The sequence below is a fragment of the Lynx rufus genome, unplaced genomic scaffold (genome assembly GCF_022079265.1).
Source record: "Lynx rufus isolate CCGP_SWC_20201006 ecotype Redwood Valley unplaced genomic scaffold, mLynRuf1.p SCAF_14, whole genome shotgun sequence".
NCBI lineage: Eukaryota > Metazoa > Chordata > Mammalia > Carnivora > Felidae > Lynx > Lynx rufus.
The window spans coordinates 26038561-26044570 of record NW_025814828.1 but is presented as its reverse complement, the minus strand read 5'-3'; the positions used below and the strand labels follow the sequence as shown (position 1 = coordinate 26044570).

The window sequence follows — 6010 nt, the reverse complement described above, 5'->3', positions numbered from 1 at the left end:
AGAGGACTATGGAGGAAGGAAAAGAAGAAAGCTTTTACTTAATATCTTGTACTAATTTGTACAATATGGATTTTCTACCCATTTACATCTACTACTGATATTTTAAAATTACCAGCCGACTTTACGTAGGTCGTAGAGTCATGGGTTTATATTTTTTTCTTTGTTTCTTGTTTCAGCTTTATACTTTTCCGTATATCTTATTAATATTGCTCTGATAAAAAGAATAAATATTTAACTTGTATATTGAGTTACGGCTGAACTTACCTAAAAAAATGTCCAGAGAATTTTAAGTGACAGAGACAAGTTGCAAAGTGAAATTTTTCATTTAAAAAAGCCGGGGAAGAATAAATAGTACATTATAACCTTAGATGGGCAGGACTGGTGAGGAAGGACAGAAAATCTCTTTTTTAAATAAAAGATCCAATAAAGTAAAAACATTAAATGAAAAAATACCATCAACCAGCCATACGGGGCCTGCTTTAGTTTCCTACTGCTGCCGTAACAAATTATCACAAACTGAGGGGCTTCAGGCAACACACATTTGCTACCGTTGAGTTTTGAGGCCAGAAGTACAAAGTGGATCCCACTGAGTTTAAATCAAGGCACTGTCCAGGCTGTACTCCTGGGGGCTCCAGGGGAGAATGTTCTCTTGCCCTGTCTAGCGTCCAGAGGCTGCCTGCGTTCCTTGACTCGGGCCATTTTCAAAGTGAGTCCAATCGTTCTCATATTGCATCAATCTGATACTCTTTTTTCCATTAAAAAAAAAGTTTATTTATCTATTTTGAGACACAGAGAGAGAGAGAGAGAGAGAGTACACATGAGTGAGCAGGGGAGGGGCAGAGAGAGAGGGAGAGACCGAATCCCAAGCAGGCTCCACGATCATTGCAGAGCCTCACAAACTGTGAGATCATGACCTGAGCCAAAATCAAGAGTCAGACACGGATCGGACTGAGCCACCGAAGCGCCCCTCTGTTTTCCATTTTTAATGACTCTTGCGATTACACTGGGCCTACTGAATAATCCAGGAAAAGTTCCTTAACAAAATGTCAAGGGATTAGCAATCTTTTTTTTTAATGTTTATTTATTTTGAGGGGGAGAGAGAGAGAGGCAGACTGCAAGCAGGGGAGGGGCAGAGAGAAAAGGAGACACAGAATCCGAAGCAGGCTCCAGGCTCCGAGCTGTCAGCACAGAGCCCGACGTGGGGCTCGAACCCACAAACCACGAGATCATGACCTGAGCCGAAGTCAGATGGTCAACTGACTGAGCCACCCAGGCACCCCTAACAATCTTAATTCAACCCCCAACCTCAATTCCCCTTTGCCAGGTAATAGGATATCGGGACAATGATGACTTCTGGGACGACACAAGGATGGTCCCAACGTGAGCCAGAGGGGCTGGGTTGCTAGTCATTTATCTAGAGAGGATGAATGTGACTTTATAATGTCACACTGACAGTATCTCAGTCTAGTGTAGCCTGATGGAAAACCTGTTAGGCTAGTTTAATCCCTGCGTTGAACCTGGAAGCCAAGAGGACTCCCAATTGCTTCATCCCTTTATTTCCCCTCCCCCGTTTTACGCTGTAAGATGTATTTGCTGGCCCCATGTCTGCATCGGGGCTTTTGCTCTTTCGTGGAGCCCTTCATCCACCAACACAACCACATCCCTAGGGTGAAAATACCCAGAATACACCATCCTCAGCATACCTCCTGAGAAAGTTCTATCACTCACCAGAACATGTGCGGAAACATTTATCATCACTCTTCACCGACAAATGGTGTGAGTTAGCAACACTTTTTTGATGTATATATATGTGTCTCACACACACACACACACACACACGATCTACTCTGAAGATTTAAGGAAAGACACGAACAACACAATTTGACTTGAAGTAGAAATCCCATGCAAAATTAAGTAATTAAAAGTTAATTTGAGGATAATAAGAGAAATTACCTCTATAATTAAACAAAATCATACCATTTAGGAACATCAGTTCTTTTCTAAGGTCTTAAGTGTACATTTTTGTGAACAAATATATAATTTTCCCCCTAAATGTAATCATCCCTTCTAATTTTGTGGCATTAGTAGTATTCAACTCCGAATTTGACGAGGTCAGAAAAAAAAAAAATCACCATCTGAAATGGAGCTAATGTGAACCAAGATGGGAGAGATTAATCACGAACAAGAGTGATCTACTTAGAGAAGTGGTAAGGGTTTTGAGGGAACTAAGCCAGAACTTAAGTGCATGTCTTTGGACTCCTAGTTCCAGAGGTTTTACCCTTTAAGGTGGAGACGAAATGCTGATCTGTTGGCATTTCAGAGGGATGGGCAAAGCCTCAAGGTCGGGGTGGCTGTCCCAAACAGGAGAGTTCCTCTGGTCTGCAAAGAACAAGGTTAGAGACTCCTGTTGGGAGGGCACTTCCCGGTTTGATGTACTTGATATCAGGTAAAGGTGTGGACCCATCACAGTCTCTTAGCAAATATTCACTTGCTGATGATGTGGGTTTTTTCTCCGGTGTAATGTTCTTTTTAATTGGGTTTAAAGGTGAAAAGAATCAGAAACCAGGTGACAGCTCCACGGTGGTTGATTCACAAGGAAATGATGTCGGGAGAGCACAGGCTGGAGATGGACTGGGGTGGGATAAGGAGTGGAAATTTTGCGTGGCTTTGGGCATTTAAATCCAGGGAAAGGCAACAGAGAAAGACACAATTACTATGTCATTTTCAAGGCAACATAGAGAGCTCCTTTCGTCTGCATGGGGCGCTTTGTGTAATTTGGGTGTGTGTGTTGGGTTGGGGACACGAATAGGGAACCCATCCTGCCTTTCTCCAAACAGGCCTACTGGAACGTTCCTGTCATCCTTGCCTCTCTCTTCCATTTCCTCCCTCTCTATCCACCACGCGGAAAGAAGGCAAGCAGCAAAGCTCACGTCAAACTACACTTAGTGAAGAGCCAAGTATCCCCGTGTGGTTAGCCTGTGTGATTGAAGTACAATACAGAGGGATTAGCTCGGCCCCTGAGCAAGATGACACGCAAATCTGTGAAGCGTTCCAGATTTTTCTATGTTAACTAAACCGAATGAAAATAAAAACTTAAGAGGTGCCTGGCTGGCTCAGTCGGTAGAGCATCAGGCTCTCGATCTCAGGGTCATGAGTTGGGCGTGGGGCCTACTTAAAATAAAAAATAAAACAAAATAAAAACGCAAATAAAAAAACAAACGTTGTTGCTGATGACCTATCCCTGAAAGGTTATGTAATCTGCTTGTGAAACGCACAACAAAGAAAGGTTATATCTTAATTAGCAATTGTGTGTAAATTGCATACCTATTGTTTGCCCGGCACCCAGAGTGACTGTGTATCAACTCGCCCAGTTCATCAGCTTTGGAGTCCAGAAGGGGCACATCAACTAAACGAGAGAAGAGTTTTATTCTGTTAAAGAATAAAAGAAGGTCAACCCTAGTGACTTCTATAAAGCTTTATTTCCTGAATTAACTGAAAAAACGCTTTAGCATTAGAAATTTAATGGTGCCCTGCTTTATTTTCTCTTTTCCAAATAAGATTTATTAATTTTTTAATGTTTATTTATTTTCAAGAGAAAGACGAGTGCGAGCGGGGAGGGGCAGAGAGAGAGATAGAGAGAGAGAGAGAGGGAGACACAGAATCCGAAGCAGGCTCCAGGCTCCGAGCGGTCAGCACAGAGCCCAACGTGGAGCTCGAACCCACAAACTGTGAGATCGTGACCTGAGCTGAAGTCACATGCTTAACCTATTGAGCCACCCGGGCACCACCCAAGTGAGGTTTATGTTGTGGCTTATCTTTTCTGTGTGTGTGTCCTTATTGTTGCCCTCTGTTTATCCTGATTACACGTCAAAACTAGTTAAATGTCCTTCCAGCAAGAAAGAATACTGAGCAATCACAAATCAATGTTCCGTTTACATTCCTATCATAAAAGTTAAATATTTGTTCCAAGTCAAAGATTATTACTTTCAGTCACTTCTTTTAATGAAAGCCATTTAGTAATGATACTCCAAAGCTATGAGGACATGCAAATTCTGTCTTGTTCTTATCCTATTTTATAGAAACCATCAGAATTCAGTCCATGCTCTAACTTGCAGAGACCCCTAACTTAACACAGGACTAGATTTTTTTTTTGTATTTTGTCTTTGTTGGACAATATTTAATGAAGTTATTAAATGTTCTTTGGAAATCAAGAAGTAGTTCTAGAAAACCAACGGGGCAGGGGTGGGAAAAATAATTAGGTGAGGAAGTCTGAAAACTTAGTTTGAAGGCCATAACTTATTTCCTGGATGACCTTGAGCAATGGATTGATCTGAATCGCCTCTCTGGTCTGAATTATATGAATTGCATATGAATTGGAGGAACAGTAGCTGTAAAACCCTAACAGGGGATAATGAGTATACTAATTGGGTCCTAAAAAGGACTCTGGAGTCAGGCTGCCTGGGTTCCTATCCCAGCTCAATTGCCTACTGCATTGTAACGTGAAGTAACTTACTTAACCTCTCTGTGCATCACTGCACCGGCTATAAAATGTGGCTGAAAATAGTACCTCCCCAGTCAGAGAAAGACAAATATCCTATGACTTCACTCGTATGTGGAATTTAAGATACAAAACAGATGAACATAAGGGAAGGGAAGCAAAAATAATAGAAAAAGAAGGAGGGGGGGACAAAATATAAGAGGCTCTTAAATACAGAGAACAAACTGAGGGCTGCTGGAGGGGTGGTGGGTGGGGGGATGGGCTAAACGGGTAAGGGACATTAAGGAAGACACTTGTTGGGGATGAGCACTGGGTGTTATACACAGGGGATGAATCACTGGAACCTACTCCCGGAATCATTATTGTACTATGTGCTAACCTGGACGTAAATTAAAAACAAACAAGTAAATAAATAAATACATAAATAAGAAAAGAGCACCTCCCTCACAGAGTTACCATGATTTAATGAGCTGGTAACACAGAACGGACCACGTAGAAGTTAGTTATTATGCTGAGTAATCTTCCTATTGAAATTGGTTAATGATCATCCCATTAACAGAATAACTTGTTGTGCATCGTGCTGGAATTTGACCAGCAGGAAGGAGAAAAGAAAAACCTTTATGGATGACAACCCAAACCATGCACACGGACAGAGCTTACCGTCTACACTCATTCATGTGACTTTATTACTTCACTGCCATCGCCACCTTAATTACTCTTGCCCAAGAAGATAATAGTTGCAAGTAACTTCAGCGCTCATTCTGGGAACTTCTCGCAAGACACTTTACTCCCCCAGACTCTTCGAATTCCTTGCCTTAAAAATCTTCCCCTTGTGGTCACCAATCCTCAATGACATCACCATCCTGACCTAATCCTAACCAAGACTCCTCACTGAAAGGACTTCCTTAAGCCAGACTTGGACATCTCATAAATATCCTGGCTTTCCCCCCCGACCCAAGATTCTGTGAAGGTTGCTCTCTTTTACTGCAGTTCAGAATAAACTCAGCCCCGTCCTCTCGGCAAGTCGTCTTGGCGATATCTATGGGGAGCCAGCATTCCACGTAGATCGGTAAATCAAACTCTGGAACTGGAGTCAGAAGGTACGAGTTGAAGTCACAGCTCTGTCACTTGGACAAGTCACTAATTCTCAGATGCCTCGTCTGTAAAATGGACGTGTACCAAATATATGCATATATGCGTAGCGTATACACGAATGCCTACGCGGTCGAGAACACTTCAACGTTGCTTCCATTTCCCTTCCTGTTCTTCTGGGTTGCCCGCTGGGGAAGGGTACGCTGTGGGTCTGCTCACACCATCACTTTCGGGTCAACGCTTGTCGGCCCCTAGTAAACCACCTTATACGCAGAGCAAGTACTGAACTGTTTTTATCCGCAGACAGCTAATAGGTGATCCAAAACCTTACGGCCAGAGGGCTGAGGAGGACCAGCACGGGGCTCCTGTGTTCCTCAGAACCTTGTGGGCAGGTGGGAGGCATGCTATAGGGTCATTTCC

General features: G+C 42.8%; 1 non-coding gene across 1 annotated transcript; it reads left to right on the top strand.

Annotated features, from left to right (window-relative positions):
• The first annotated feature begins 2958 nt into the window (after positions 1-2958).
• LOC124509713 (U6 spliceosomal RNA) lies at positions 2959-3061 on the top strand. Its single transcript, XR_006961492.1, has one exon. It is a non-coding gene; the product is annotated as a U6 spliceosomal RNA (small nuclear RNA).
• Positions 3062-6010: the final 2949 nt, after the last annotated feature.